This window comes from Molothrus aeneus, chromosome 1, assembly GCF_037042795.1.
Source record: "Molothrus aeneus isolate 106 chromosome 1, BPBGC_Maene_1.0, whole genome shotgun sequence".
Lineage (NCBI taxonomy): Eukaryota > Metazoa > Chordata > Aves > Passeriformes > Icteridae > Molothrus > Molothrus aeneus.
The window spans coordinates 31,851,652-31,868,637 of NC_089646.1; the positions used below are offsets into that span (position 1 = coordinate 31,851,652).

The 16,986-nt window shown below is 37.4% G+C and overlaps 1 long non-coding RNA gene across 1 annotated transcript; it reads left to right on the forward strand.

Annotated features, from left to right (window-relative positions):
• The first annotated feature begins 859 nt into the window (after positions 1-859).
• Positions 860-16,693, forward strand: LOC136559308 (uncharacterized). Its single transcript, XR_010783998.1, has 4 exons — positions 860-1,241; positions 5,019-5,178; positions 5,676-5,697; positions 16,605-16,693. It is a non-coding gene; the product is annotated as an uncharacterized lncRNA (long non-coding RNA).
• Positions 16,694-16,986: the final 293 nt, after the last annotated feature.

Genomic DNA, 16,986 nt, shown 5'->3' on the forward strand with positions numbered 1-16,986 from the left:
CTAAATGCAGCTTGCTGGTATCTGGAAGGAGGATCCTGATTCTGTATCTGTTACCTACCATTAATGCTCTCTGGAAGATAAAACTACATGGATTTTTGGCAGAGCAGAGATGACTAAATGCAATTATGTATATTAAAATATGGCACTGATGAAAGGTGTTATGGGATATCCAGGGATGGTTTTCAAAAGATGGTGTGTATGATCATATTTCCAAGCCCAGAGGCTTGGGAAAAGTCAGTGAATATCCATAGGGAAGCTGGAAAAGCAAGTTTAGGAGGAAGAACAAGGAATATGTATGTTTGTGTAGTATAGGTGTTCTAGAAAAATTTTCTGGATTTGAAACTTCCCTATTTACATATCATGTTTTCCTCACTCTGTCCAAAAAACACATGCTGAGGTTCTGGCTTCTATTATGCATCAGTTGTTGGAGAGCTCTGATGGGCAGCTGAACCCTCTTCATCTTTTGTCTGTCTAAACAGAAATGCAGCAGTGGTACTGTCAAACAAATAACCTGCATCTCACTTGATTTGGGTGCCACATGAGGTGATGCTGAAAGCTGTCTGTGCTATGAGGAACACCACAGAGTGCCTTGGGCTGGGGAACAGCAGAAAAGACCTTCAGTTTGGGGAGCTGGCTCAAACAATTCCCAGCACACAGCGGCTTTCTTAGAAGAGGTTTTTATATCTAAATACTTATGATAAAGCAGAAAAAAAAAAGAAAAGAAAAAGAGAATTATATTTTAACTGGTATCAGAGACAACTGATGCAAAATAGCTCTTATGAAAGTGCCTCTTTTAAAAAAAGTAGCTATCCCATTTCTAATATAATCATCAGAAGTGACTTGTTGCTGAAGGCTTAGTTCTGTCTAGCATGTCACTCTTCCTTTCTTTCTGTTGCCTTTTGTATAATGGATGTGACTGCCGTCATCTGAATTGTTTACTGCGTGAAAGATATATTCTTCGTTGTGCTCAAGTCTCCAGAGCCATCCCCAGCAGAGTGCAAGGTGAGGTACTTCTTGTCCAGTGCACGTCATGGTGAGAGATGAGGCATGAGTCACTTCCCCTATGGGCAGTGATGACTAAACTGCCTCTCCTGCCTGTGGAGCTGCCACACCAGAGCTGGCCACACGAGGAATCATCACCTCCAATCAGCTCTCTGATGACGACATGATGTAAAAGCAGTTTATTAAGCTGCAAGATGAAAGACTTTTACAGCTCATAAAGGAGGAAAGCTCATAAGAAGGTAATAAGAGAAGGAATATTTAATTTTGCATGAGTCTGCCTAGAACTGGGCTGCTTCTGAAGTGTAAATCAGAAGAGATTTGTATACAAGATTTCACAATGTGTCATGTAAGAGTTATTAGGATTAAACTATAAAAACAATTTCTTGTATAAGATTTTCTTAAAGAAAAGCACCTTCTTTTAGTGTACATGTCATAAAGGTCTTTAGAAATCTCTTGCTTTATTAACAATATGTAGAAGACACTTAGAATTAGGACTAGGTACAAAATGTTCAGGGTATTTTTTGTGTTGTAAATGTTCTGGGACTAACATGAAGTATTTAGTTTTCAACTTTTCAACTGAGTCTATATGAACACTTTGAAGAACAAGGAGAGAGAGACTGCAAACCAGACCAGACTCCTACCTTTGCAAAAAAAATTCCCTTAAAATGGCTTTTGAAACTCTGCATTATAGCAACAGTGGATTTACACTCGGTAAAAAAGGCAACATCATGGATTAAAGGTTTTGTACTGTTCTTTCTTGCCCCCGAGTCATGCCTCCGATTCTGATCTTGACTTTTTGGGTCTCTTTTCCAAAATTTTGAGAAGTTTTGACTCATCAAAATAACATGTTTTTAAATATAAAGACTCCAGTTCTGTGGAAAATTTTCTGATGTACAGATGAAGGTCCAAATTTTGGCTGGAGGGAGAAGAATGTAGTGATTCATGTCCATACCTCAGACTTAGGGAAACACAAATTTAAGACCAGGGAAGCCAAAGCCAAACAGTTTTCGCAGAGTTTTTTAATTATCACTCCTGCATTTTTATGGAAGAAAATGAAGTTTCAAAGAGGGAATAAATGTGTGCCATTTATGCTGCAGTATTACAGATATTTTGTATAAGTACCAATGGCAATGACAGGAAGATGAAAAGTAGTCTTTTTGTCTGCTAGCACTTTGTTAGCAGTGTTCAGATTTCAGGCTGGTCATTATCTTTTCAGTTTGATCCTGAGAGGCAGCGGTTATGAATAGGGGCAGGGATAGAACCACAACTCCCCCGCCGAGACAAAATCTCCTCCTGACTGAAGCCCATGACAAAACTCCCATCAACATCAAAGCAGAAAGATTCCAAGCACAGTAACCTGAATGCATCTGAAATCCACTGTTGGGCAGCTTGGAAAGGTCAAGGTTTTTTCCAAAGATTAGTAGGAAAAAGAAAAAGACCCAGAGCAAATCATGACAAGCATATAGAGAAGAGGAAGTTGACGACTAAGTTCACAGTTCATTGCTAAATCTGTACTTATTAAGGAAGATAATTTTTGTGACAACTGATACAGGCATTCAGCTGGCTTAGGTGTTTCTCTTCAAATGAGAATGGGATTACTTTTTTCCTTGGTTTGATGTTAGGGACACGAATATATAAGATTTGGGTGTCACAAGTGGTATCTGTAGCATTATTGTGGCTGTTTACTTAACTAGCATATTCTGCAAATGGAAGACAGAATTTCCCAGATTACCCACTAAAGTTTGTATCTTATAACTTTTAATTTCCATGTGTTTGTGTTATTTTAAAAGACAAGCCAAAGCAAAATATTTGTAATCTCAAAGTGCTTAAAAATTTATTTTAAAATATTTTACAACCTTTTGCAAAGGAGAAACTGAAAGAGAAGTAAAAGGTTTTGACATGAATTTACTGGTCGCTCAGTATATACAAAAGGTGTTTAATTCATAACTTTGGTATTTAAATCCAGTAGTTCCATGTCATAACATGGCTTTAGTGCTCAAAAACAGAAAAATAACCCCTCCCAATGACATTTTTCTCCTTTTTTCCATACTGGAGCAAATCCAAACCCTATCAGATTTATGAAGGCCGTGAAGGTTAAGGAGTTTATTGTGTTAAGGAAGCATAAATTACTTCATAAAGCCACAAATGAACTCATTAAATTAATGTCTGCCTTATGAGTCTCCAGGGAGCACACAAGCAGGGTAAGGCATGCCCTCCTCATGGATGAGATGGGAACTGACCAGCATGACAGATGTCAGGAGGCTTTTAGGAGGGGAGGATGGGCTCTGGGAGAGCAGACTTCTCCTGCCCTGGAGCAGCTGCTGGTGCTCAGGGACAAGCTAGGACGGAAACTGAGCTTCAAGGTGCTGGAGAAGCTGTTTGCTGCTCTATCAGGCCCTAATAAATTAGATTTTGGGAGAAGGATGATGGTTAAAACAGACAAATAGAAGTGCTGTGGTTTTCATCCTAGCTTCTCCAGTTGTTTTTTTTTGCCCACTTGCTTCCTGTTGCTTTGCAATTTTTACTCATTTATGCTGAGATTGCTCTTGTGCTGTTCATGTCTTCACCACTGTCAAAACAAGCTAAATTGCACCATGAGTTTGTAACTAATGCAAAAGCAGACTTGCACCACTATTTTCCTTCTTGCTTCCTTTTGTGTTATTTTCCAGTTTCTTCTTTGTAAGTCACTGGCACACAAAGGAATCAGAGAGACACATTATGGATGTAGCAGCACATCTTTAGCTGCACAGTGCCCTAAAACTGAGCTCATAGCAAGGGTTCATCTCCCTGAATTCTGTAACGCAAAGGTTACTTATCAATTTTGATGTTTGACACTGAAAAATGTTTTAAATGGTTTTGGCACAATAAGTGTAATTAAAGTGTAATTATTTTGTCATATTGAAATATGAATTTTTATTATTAATTTCAAAGGTAAGACTTAAGCATTCTTTAAAGTCATCAGAATTTGAAATCAGTTGAAGCTATGCTTCCAGGGTACAAAATAGGGTTTTTCTCTTGAATTACCATTTAAATGTATTTTCAATAGATTGCCCTTCTGTGTTGCCTTGAGCATTTAATGTGAACTAAGCTTATATCATAAAAGGCATCTTATTGTTTTTGATGAGTCTAACACTAATATCAAAGGATGGCATCAAAAAAAGAGTGACACTAATTATTCAGATGTGACTTTCTTACCTGTAGAGACAGCAATAATATGGGCTGTGTTCCAGAGTGCTCACAGCTTAAGCAAACTTAAGATTTGATTTCAGTTTGGGAGTGACTGTGTACAGAGATGATTGATAATCAGTTGTTGGATAACTGAGGTTTATAATCCTGTCACAATAAAAAATGATCTGAAGGCTCTGGCCAGGGTCAGCTCTCTGCTCTGTGTCATGGCAGTGAAGCAGATGTGCCAGGCAGAGTAGTGTAAGTACTAAAAACTCAGCTAAAACTGAGGCAGAACTGATGAATTGGCTTAAATGAAAGGGGAAAAAATACTGTGTGGAACAGAATGTAAACTTTAATGCTCCATAAATATTTTATTAAAACGCTTTGCTGTGTATTATTAATTTCTCGATTTGTAAACACTGCCAAAGTGTAATAAAATATAGTAAATAAGATCAATTTAATATTTTATGTTTATGCTAACTCTCATGTTTATTCAGAAAAACAAATTACCACATAACATTAAGAAATTAAATAATAAAATGCAGATTTTTTCACTTCTGGAATAACTGCAAGGAACCACTCAAAGGATCTTCAGTCAATGATTTTTGAGAGGGTGTTTGGTCATGGTGTTGATTAATAAATACAGCTGAAATATGATCTCTGTCTTTATAAACAGTCATTTAGCTCTGTCTTCAGGATTTTTTTAAATCTTATTCTAGTCAGAAAGAAATTCTGAATTTCAGTGGTGTTCATCCTTAAAGTGCATACAGGAATGGGGATCAAGGGCTCTGTGCTGTCATGAGTTAGTATTCACTTTGAAATTCAGGGGCTGTTTTTGTATTTTGCAGACAAGGTTCTAATTCCAGGACACTGCTGCATGCTGTTGAATCACTGGTGGTCACAGCAGATTCTGCTCTTCTTCTGCTGCATGGCCTTCATACAGACCTCCAAACTGAGCTGAACTTCTGAAAAGCAAGAAAAGACAACATTTTGTTTAAAAATAAACAAGTAAGAGATTTCAGATATTTCTGCAAACATCAAGGAGAGATTTCTTTTGTACTGCCTTTCGCTATGCACTTTGAAAAATGAGGCACCAAAACAACTTTATGTTGTTTTGTTTTTGCAGATAGTTTATAGTGGTTTCCCAAAGTAAGCAGGACTTGCATAAATTACAAAAGAAAGACTGTGTTAAATATAAGAGGAAGTTAATGTTAAGGGGTAAACAGCTGTAAGGGGTTCTGTTGTTCTTGTCCATCTCTTCTAAATTTCTTCCCATGACTTTTCTCACACTCTGGAGAAAATGAGTTCGAGAATGAAGTTTATATTCAGGAAATTATTGCCAAATTTGGCCATGAATCAGACAATGTTAATTAATGATAACAATCATAGCTTGTTACAAGCAAAATAGCTCTTTTTAATTTAAAATAATAAGCAAGGTTACTTACTTTCCAAATTGTTGGGAGCTGTGTTTAATCCTCTTCTTTTTCCATGCTTGTTTTTCACAGTGTTTTGATGCAATGATGCCAGGTGAGTGAGAATTTTGAAGAATCCAGTTCATTCCCCACTTTTTAAACCTTTCTAAGGATTTCAGCCAGCATTTATCAGTCTTTATTTGGTAGTAGGCTTGGGACATATTTATTCATCAATTCTCTGAGTGTACTTCTAAGCTGTATATTTTTGACAGGCAGCCATGATCTTCAACTGTTTTCTTTATCATTTGTAAAATTATAGTTTCAGTGTTGTCTGGATTTAAAAAAAAATTGTTAATATCTTAAAAGCCAAAGAAAGCAGCTGTTACCCAGCTTTTCAGGATGTTCTCAAGGAAATAGAAGATGGTAGGGGTTGAGTGAGTGAGATGTATACTTTGTGTTTATGTGTGTTGTAAGTCACAACCTACTTGTTGCTCAGGTAGCTTCAAGTAAAGGTTATAAATCACCTAAGTACCTAATAAATAAATGTTACTTGGTACACAGGATGCTATTAAAAAAGACATGGACGTAGTCTGTCTTTTACCTGCTTAATAAACACTAAAATTACATTACAGATACTTCCAACCAGTTTTAGATTATTAAATCAAAGATAAGATGAATAAATAGTTGTCAGATAGCCATCAGACATACAGGCACTGTGCAGTTAAATAAAAAATATGCTTCTTGTATAGAAACAAATTCTCTAGAAGCCATATAACCTTTCCAGGATAGGTTGCTGCTCCTTACTTTGCTTTGTTGGTATAAGTTTGCTGCCTCTTTTCTTATCAGATATCTTAATAGGTATTTTTGTTTGTGAATTTCAAAATGCTGGTAAGAGCTGCACAAGCCAAGAAAATATGGGCTTTGCAAACAAGTTGTGAATCACCTGCCTTGAGGCATGTTTTGTGGTCAATAAGCTTTCCCCATGCTTCCACTGAAACCAAGTGGACTGCTGGGGGCGTGAGCACTTTTAGATGCTGGCAAGAAAAGACATTGTGTAGGGTTCACTGTTCTAGAGTATTTTGTTGGTCAGGAAGTAGGAGAATTACACATTATATATGCATGTGTGCTACATTTGATTCTGGGGTTGGGGAAGCCCTCTTCTGCATGTTTACTAAATGATAAAATCTAAGAGGACTCATTTGCCATTTCTGTATTTGTTGGCGCAATATATGCCACAGGAGAATTAGTATCCAAAAGCTATGGCAGTGTTATGTCAAACAGGTGAATCAATTTCCAATATCACTTTTACTGAGAGGAAGGAACTGTCTTTACTGTGTTATTTTCTGAATGTTCACTGTACATACAGAAGGTGATACCTAAGAGTCAGTCTAGCTGGGCAGGTTGCATTATGAGATAATTATGAAAACTAGAAACATTAGACATAAAAATTTCAAAATATAATACATGTTGGGATTTGTGTTTGTATATAAATTGAAAAGTAACTTTATGACTGATGCCATGACTACATTTTGAAAAGTAACTTAAATTTTTTTTTTGTGGTTCATTTATTTACATTCTAGTCTAGATTGTATCTTTTTAAGATACAATCTAGACTAGATCTTTTCAAGAAGAAACTGAAGAAGCATTAGAGCATGTGAAAACAGCTAAAACTACCTTAAAAAGATTTAAGGATTTATTCTTTAATCACAGAAACATGTTGGAGAGTTACTTCGCCTGTGCCAAGGAATTTAAACCATGGGATTTCACATCTGAGATGTTGTTTTCCAGATTTTATATGTTCCCTAAAAGCTCATTGAAGACTGAGGTATTGCTTATTATCTCTGCTATTGGATGAATACAGTATCTGAGAAATATGGGCTATTCTCAGCCATGCAGACAGCAAGGGTCAGGTTTCTAATATCCAGAACACAACAATCACAGTGCACTGAGGAGAGTTAAGAGTGTTGAACAGGAAGAGAATGTCACATGCTGTGCAAGGAGCAGACTAGTAATAGCATTATGGGGAATTGCAAAGGTGATTCCTAAATCCACCGCTTCTTAGGGTGTTGGAAGCTGCCTTAGTACAGAACTGGTCTCCACATGCAGCCCATGGCTTGAACTTTCTCCTGAGCATGGTACCTGCCTCTAAGGACTAAGGACTCATCTATTTATAGCTATAAAAAATATAGTGTTTTAGGCTGGTCCTTGGATGAGACAGAACTCCCTTCATTTTTCTTTTTAAATCTCTGCTTTTAAGCAAGGGAAAATAAAAAATCTGAGGTCAGGAAAGAAGTGCAGAATATTTATCTATTATTGTGGTTAGTCAGCTGTGTAGGATGGGAGCAGCCATAGTTTTTGGTTCCTGCTCCTGGGGCTTTCTTATTGTTCTTTACTGAAACTGGAAGCAGCTGTAGTAGGAGACAGGACTGGCAGCTGATTAGAATTACAGAATCATAGAATATTTGAGTTTGAGTGGAATTTTGAAGGTCACCTAGTCCAATTCTCCTGTGATGAGCAGGGAATCTTCAACTAGATCAGGTTGCTCAGAGCCCCATGCAACCTGGTCTTGAGCATTTCCAGGGATGGGGCATCCCCACCTTCTTTGGGCAATCTGTTCTAGTGTCTCACCACCCTTATACTAAAAAAACCTTCTTCCTAATACTCAGTCTAAGTCTACTCTCTTTTAGTGTAAAACTATTATCCTTTGTACTGTAGCAACAAGCCCTGCTAAAAAGTTAGTCCATATCTTTAAGTCCCCATTAATTACTAAAGGCTCTGATAATGTGTCCTCAGAGTCTTCTCTTCTCCAGCCTGAACAATCCCAATTCTCACAGCCTCTTCTCAGAGGAGAGGTGCTCCATCCCTCTAAACATCTTTGTGGCCCTCCTCTGGACCCATGCCTTTCCAGGAAATGTGAGGCTCACTTTTGGAATCTGAGTTGGAAAATTATGTACTTCAGCTCTGCAATTATTGAGACAGTGTGCTGCTCCATCCCACCCCTTAAATTGTTATCTGAGAGCAAGAAACCCAATCTTACAGTGCCTGACAGTGCCCACCAGCACGATCTGCAAAAGGGCTTTGGGGTGAATATGTTGGATCTTGGCTGACTGTCATGAGAACAGGTTGAGGTTCTTTTGGTGGGGGGAGCTGTAGATACTTGGGAAGGGCATCCTGTGCCAGCAGCTTTACAAAGGTGGCAGCTTGTGCCCATCAGAGACGTCATGCACAGCCATTGCACGTGAAGGAGCTCTTGCTGGTTCTCCACAGTCAGGGGGGCCACAGAGAGCCCTGCCCTGTGCCAGGGCTGAGGGAGGTCTGTAGATGACAGTCGTGAGACAAGGGGTCTGCAGTGACCAGGGGTGCTTGGGGAACTCATGAGTGGTTTGCTCCTAGGAGAAGAGCTGTTCTGATTTCTAAACATACAAGGGAAAAATTATTTTCATCCCTTTGGGGCATAAAACAATTACTTCATTTGAGCGAAATCAGAGACCATAGAAATTAATTTGGCGCATGTTACTAAAGAGGCTAAAGTGTGTTCAATTTTATTCCTCTGGGAAAGATTTAAGTTTAATTTTCATAGCAACATTTTCTGTTACTGTAATAAACCATGTGTTTATGCTTGAAAGTACGTGTTCAGGAGTGTTTGCTCTTTTTCATCTATGTCTTTTTTAAATAAATCTGCTGCAGCTGAAATGGAGTTAAATGTGTATATTCCATGGGACAATTCATTTCCACTTGTGTTTTAATCCTGGAAGTGAATCAACCAGGATGAAGCCTTGCTGGAAATATCTGTTGCTCCTTCACCTTTTCCTTCATAGAAATTATTTGGGATTGCACAGGCTTAACTGCTCATTCTGCCAAACCAGAAGGGGAAAGATCAAATTGCAAAGACTATCTCAAGCATAGGTTTGTTACTGACTTTTTTGTAGAGGTTAATTAATTTTTATTAATTTGATCGGGGAAATTTCCATCACTATGTTGCAATTTCTGAAAGCTGAAAAAACTGGTTTTTGGTGGACTCAAGGGGCATAGTTAAAGTGAGCAGAATTACTGAATAGTTTCTGGAAAGCTCTTCAGAAAGAGAATATACAATCCTTTAGGTTACAGTGATATGTTAACCTTGTAGCCTGTACACAGGGTATTATTATTTCCTTGTTAATTCAAAAACATCTGTAAACTTGGAGTTGTGACTCTGGGAATGTTATAGTGCTGAATTGAACTAGAGAGGCATGAGGTAGGCTTCCATCACAGCTGGGTACAGTGTCTAGCATTTGTTCTTTAAAACAGAAATTAATTTTCTTAAGGTTAGATTTCTGGATGCATTTTCCTGATCAGGTAAATTATTTAGAAGTGTCACATGTAGAGACGCGTTCAGATGGCTTTCGCCAAAGATTTTTAGTGGATAAATGAAACTTTAGTGAATAAAATAAATTTGGATAAAGTGAGACAAAATACCCCAGCAACATTGCCCAAAATCTAAAAAAAGAAAAAAAAAAAGGTCAATTTTTCGCATATAATATTCAGAACTGTCAGTTCTGTAAGCTTTTTTTCCTGAGTGTTGGGATGCAATTTACATGCAGTTCTGGTGCAGATACAAAATCAGTTGATTCTACTCAAAAGATAGAGAATGTTTTTAAAATATTGGTTTATAGAAGTGTCTTGCAATAAAAGCTAAAATAATTCCTAACACTATACTCACCAGCAGTCATAGTATATCTTTAAAATAAAACAGAATATTTATTACTGTACTTTTTTAGACACCTTTTCTTGTAATTTTCAAAATTTTGGTGTTAGTTCATTGTATAAATATCTGTGAACTTGTAAAATTGGGTTTTTGGAAGGATTTAATCCACTTCTAACATAAATTCAAACAAAGAAGTACTCTATCATATTATGTAGTTGGCTTTACTGCCTGCTGTCTAGAGTACTTAGCTGGCAGGAGGGCAGCCAAATTCTGTCTCCTTCATTTTTACCCTGCAGCTTAGTGGAGCAGGGAGATATTGATTAAATTCCCCTTGAAGAGGGGGGGCTGGTGAAGCCCAGGTGTGTCCAGCTCCAGGTGCAGATGTAATGGGTGCCCTGGGATGACTCCCTTCTTCACTACCCTGATCCAGAAGGGGATTCTCCTAGCTGTGTCCCTGTCATTTCCCTGTGCTCCTGGCACCTGTGTACCCACAAGGCTGCTGGGTTTGCCCAGATGCAGACCATTAGAAAGTGGGCTGTGAGCTCTGCTGGTCTCCAGGAGCTTGGATCTGCTCTGTGGCAATTTTGGCAGTGTGCTAAGGAGAGAGATTGCTGCATGTGTGAGGAATGCTTTTTTTTGGTAAGGTATTATTTAAACAGGCAAAATTTGGGAGCAGACACAAATATTAAGTTGTTAAAATGATAAATAAAAAATAAAAATAATTTGATAAAACATATAATACTGATACTTATAAGGAAAGGATTAGCAGAATATGGAGATTTACTGTTCCATTAGACTGGGGTAGGAAGTATATTCTCTGTGTGCATACACTGATCTTTTTTGCAAGTATGTATCTTAATCTAGGTTATTAAAAACCCAGAGAAATGGTTATAAATGAGATCTAAACTAAATGAATGGCACATGCTTAGTTCATGCAGAAGCCTTGTAAAGTTGTTAATGTCTTTGGACTAAAATCCTGGTACTTCTTTTTAATCCATGGCAGAGCTTTCCATGTCTCAGGGTCAGGACTCACTCTACTGTACTTCTGAATTTCATTGCTCCTGATAAAATCCCTTATGATTCACAGTAAATTCCTGCTGATCCCCGCAAAAAGCTGCCTCAGAAAGGAGAAGTGAATGGCAGCAGTGACCTACTGCTGCCTTTTTTCTCCCTTCCGAAGCACCAGGAGGCTCTGAACCAGCCTTGTCTGTGGCAGATGTGGATTCAAGACACCCCTCCTGAGGTCTGTGTGCAGCTTACCCGGTCTTGCCTTTACCTCCTGAGGATTCCCTGCATGCTCAGTATATAAACACAAGTTTGGTGACATGCCTGAAAATCAGTTTTAAGCTGCTCTGTAGGGTACAGCAATTTGGACAGATGTAGACTGTAAGAGGGTTTGAATTGATCAGTTTTTGAGGTGATAAGTGCTTCCTTAGTGGCTCAGGACAAAAGTAGCCCTTTAGCACAGTTCTGAATGAGCATTCTACATTGTAAATTTGCTGACTTTCCAGATTAGTGCCAGGTAAAGCACAGTCAATGAATATTAGTTTTCAAGTTTGAGCCATTCTTCCTCATGCATGCAGTCTTAGTGTTGACAGAAGAGGTACAGGTGAAATACCAAGCACCAATTACTGCACTGTTTTAATGTCACCACTAAAATATTTATTTTCCAGGTTCTTCAGAAACTATTTGCCTTTGGGTTTTACAATCCTAATCCAGATCTTTTTCAGACAATAGCTGTCATTTTACAGTTAATTTATTTGTCAGAAGCTTGAAGGTTCATGCTGTTAAGTGCATGATATATGAATAGGGTCCGCATATTTCCAGAACAAGCCTTACATGCTTCTGGACAGGCAGGAATGTGTTTGGCTAAAATGTGAGTGGAATTGCCTGAAAACCTGAACAGAGCAATGATCTGGTTTGTGGTGTGACTGGGGGGGTCTGATCCCAAAGAGGATCAAAGGATGCTTAGCTTTCAGGATATAAAATGTGGTCTTCTCAGACTTACTGTCTTAAATGGATTCTTGATGAGTTAAATATGTGCACCCCTAAAAGAGAATATAATCTAATTTAGCCGTAGAACTATACCTAAATTCCTTTATTTGCCTTGGAGAAGTGCAGTAGTTCATCCTGTCATGGGTTTTGTGTATATGAGTAGGCTTGTGCTGTGTATTTAAAAAAACCTCAAACAAACAAAATCGATGTTAGTTGAGGGATGGGTGGAGTTAGAAAGGAAGAAGATTCTTAAATAAACAAGTTAATTTGATATGCCTATTCAGAGATGCTGGGTTTTTATTTAAATGTCCACTGTGGTTACTAATACTTCTATTTGTTTGTTTATTTATTTTTCAAGTGGTTTGCAACCAAAAAGAGATGCAGACAAGCTGCAAATAAAAAAAGTTCTCAGAGGTGATTAATGTTTAATATATTTAGTAAAGTAACAAGTGTAGCTTTACACGTACATGTTGTTGTTTATGTTGCTAATGGAAAAAAGGAGAAGATGCTGGAGCTCTCCCTTTAGAGCCAACATGAGCTTGCATTAGTATGCACTTCTATTTTCTGCCCTGCTATTATTTTTCCAAAAGTCCTCATCTCTGAACATGGTTAATTACCTTGAGTATTAATAGAGTACATCTGTGCTGTAGAAAATGACTTGTTCTGTTGCCTGATACATGGTAGCCATGGAATAAGATTTCCTAATTAAATGTAACAATGATTCAGAGTCAAAAGATACTGTTTACTTAGTGAGTTGACTTCAAGTATTTGAGTAGCTGAAGTCTGATGTGCATAATAACCTTCTTAATGATACTAGATAGGCATAATTTGGTCTTGTAAAAACCTGTTGAGAAGATCTTTATTTAACAGGAGGTTTAAAAGGATGAAACAGTATCAAAGTAAGGGCCAATATAGATGGCTATCCCTCCTACTATGCTTCTTAAACAAAGGTGTCCCTAGTACACTCATGCATTGATTTTGCAGTGGTACACTTGCATTATATCTTAAACTGTTATTCAAAATCAATCTGTATTTCTCAGAAAATGTTTCAGCTGCTAACTCAGTTTCTGTTTAAAAAAACCCAAAACAACTATCAGTGTTAATGGTATCAATCATTGCTTGTTGGTTAAAACAGCACTGAAAAATCTCAGAAGCATGTTCAGTGGCAGAGGTGAGCTATGTGTTTAACACTACCATATGCCATCCATCAGATTTTTCTGCCATTGGAAAAACATGCATTTTATACTTTTTTCTTCTCCTTTTTTTGACATTACATGAGTTTGAAGACGATTATACCGATTTTAAAGCCAAAACACTGGATCTTGACAGATGTGTTGCCTCAGTTTTCTGTAGGATTTCATGACTGTTCTAGTTTAAAATCTGTGTTCAAACCAGTACCCATATACATGAAACTGTTGATTTATAATTAGGAAGATAGTTTTGTGCATTGCTTAAATTGCACCTTTAGTTAAGCTATTTGTGATTTGAATGCCTTGAAATACTGACATCTATATTGCAGGTGGAAATCAAACCATGTTCTATGGTTCTGTTCTTGCTTTAGTGATGTTCTGACTGCAGGTTCCTTCCAGAAGTTAACCTGTAGCTAAAGCCAGAGCTAAAATGCAATTCAAAGAAACAGGGAGATTTTCAGCTCACTAACATACTGTATTTTGCATTTGTCTGCATGAGGCACAGAGAATCCATGGATGGCAGGCGTGTTCTGGCTCTCTATCCAGTGTAGCACATAGGTAACCTGGGTAGTTGGAGCATGTGTTATTCTATAATGAAAACTTAAGATAGGAAGGAACTTACTAGAAACAGTTCTTTAATATGATTTAGGTATTGTCATATGTTGAACATGAGTAAGTGAAGTCATGTTATTAAGAGGTAACATGTTATCACGTTACCACTTTATGTTTAAAGAGGTAAGTATGTAAGTGTTCAAATGAGTGGTTGTCCTGAAAGGCACAAGGATGTGAAATCTCACATTTCAATCAGCCTTGACGAAGCCTCTAGTGGAGTATTTTGCCCAGGCATTGCACTTCAGGAAAAAGGATCTGTTGATAGTCATTGAGGCTGAAGAAGAAGAGAGAGAACAGGCATAAATCTTTAAATACAATAGAGATTTCTGCATACAGGAAGGAAGTAGTCTGTTCTCTACACCCAGAACATACTGAACTTAATTTAAAGTTTATAAGGTTCAAGTATGATTGTGACAGTGTTCACAGGGGTTTTCAAGATGAGGGAAGAGACGTAGAGCTGATCTATATTTCAGAACGTTTGATTTATTATTTTTGATATATATTACATTAAAACTATACTAAAAAGAGTAGAAGGAAAAAGTTTCATTTCAGAAGGCTAGCTAAGCTAAGAATAGAAAAGAATGAATAACAAAAGTTTGTGTCTTGGACAGAGAGTCCAAGCTAACTGGGCTGTAGTTAGCTGTTAATTGTAAACATCTAAGATGAGCCAATCACAGACGCACCTGTTGCATTCCACAGCAGCAGATAACCATTGTTTACATTTTGTTTCTGAGGCTTCAGCTTCTCAGAAGGGAAAAAACCCTAAGAAAGGATTTTCACAAAAAGATGTCTACGACATATGATGACTGAGAAAACCACTTTATGCCAAGCATAATGAATTGCTAGAACAGATTGCCAGAGGAGGTGACAGGCTCTTCATTACTGAAAAATCTTCCAGGGAGAGCTAGAAAAACCTTTTTGCAAATTGCATAGGTATAGCAAACCTCTTCTTGGAGCAGGAACATGGAAATCACTTTTAGATGTACATTGCTATGACACTGTATTACACTCAAACTGTGGCAGAGTATTGCAAATTAGTTGTGGGTATAAGGCAATAATAATAAATATTTAGCTACTAGTTTTGAATAAATGAATTTTCCTTAGGTAGACACTTCTGGCATTGTTAGCAATTAAATGAGTGTCTTGCATTTAATGTTTACTCTGTTTCTTTCCAAACTTGTTTTCTCACTGATTTCAGACAATACATACATTATTACATCTACCCTTTCAAGAGGCTGATAACTTGTCTTCACTTTACACCTACCAATGAGAGTGAAAGGCAACTTAAAGAAATCACTTCTGCTTGCCACTTGTTTGGTAAGCTTTTACAGGAGTAGGCACTTTTTTTTTCTCTAGAAAACATTAGCTTACTAATTCCAAGTAAGGAATTTTTATGAGACTCAGGAGGAAGAGCCCAGTGACTTATGAGAGAGAATATATCTGAGGGAAAAAAAGGGGAGAAAACAAACAAGTGAGAAAAGTACAGGATAGAATTTCACTTAGAAGGTGGACTCGATCCTTGTGTCCTTCCAACTCAGAATATTCTGTCATTCTGTGATTTAGAAAGTATCAAGAGTGTGGGGTATATGTCTAGATCTGGAAAGCCTAGTTCCATACTTTTAAGGATCTGAGCTAATCTGTAATTCTTTAGCATTCTAGAATTCATCTGTTGGGGACAATTTAAGAGCATATTTAGAAATATGTGGTTTGTTGGTAAGCACATGACACATACCAACAGTACAGCTTGGTTCAGTGCCAGTCTCTGCACTAAAGAAATATTCTGGATGAGATTTCATGTTGAGATTATTACAGAAAGAGAACTCTACTTCCTTCTCTGCTGTTTGGGTTTTTTCTCTTTTTATTTTCATTTCAAGCCTTCAACCATCTTGGAAGCTTTCTAAAAAAAACCCTGTCTGAGAAGATAATTAGCCCAAATTGCAATATTTCATTGCAATTGTTTAGTGACGAACTAGATAACTGCAAATGAACACGATGAACACATTAAAAAGGTATTGAACAATACAAAAATAAAAGTGCATTTTCCTACTGGTTCATAATACCTTAATTTATATTCTAATAAGTAGGGGGAAGGAGGAGGAGGTTATAATTAAATCATTAACAAAAATATGCTGGTTACTTTGGGAAAGCTGAAATGTTCTAAAGAACTGAAGGAACAACTACAGACATTTTGGTGCTACTTTTCCTTGGAGTCCATAAAGAGTTTTATTGTTTTATGGGGACAAGACTTTCAAAGATACTTATGGGGGACCTAGATATCCAAGTTATTTGAAAATTGTGCTCTGTCCCTTCCTCTTGTCCTGATCCTAAGCAAACATGTTTTCAGGTGGGAGCACAGAGGATGGAAGATCCTGTGAGAGCTTTAGACACACGTGAATTAAATTACTGTGTAGTACCAAGTCCAATATTGAAAACTGACATAGCTAATAGCATGCAAAGAGGGGGAAACGAAAACTTTCCACCAGCATTTGTTCATCAGTAAAAGGAAAAAAAACTGATAAGGTGTGGGTTTTTACCTTGCAGAAAGTCCACTTAGAAAGTCCAGAAAATACCTTTATTTCTTGGAAATATGTGGAGAAGTTGAAATCTGTTGAGCAGTATGAAGATCAGACCTACAGTAAGTGGAATGTTCATGGGGATTAAATTTGTCAGTTTATTTTAAACCAAATTAGGCATAATCCTCAAAACCAACTCCTGATGATGAATTTTGATCCTAAGATGTGTACTTAGAACTGTAACTAATTATGTAACTGATGTTTGTCTTTGATTTCACAGTCAAAAAATGACAGTAATCTTCTAGGGTATGAAAGAGTTTTAGAATCTTAAGCCTCACATATTTTTATTGAATCATGCAATCATTCAGCTTGGAAAAGATCCCCCAACATCAAACACAACCTTAAACCCA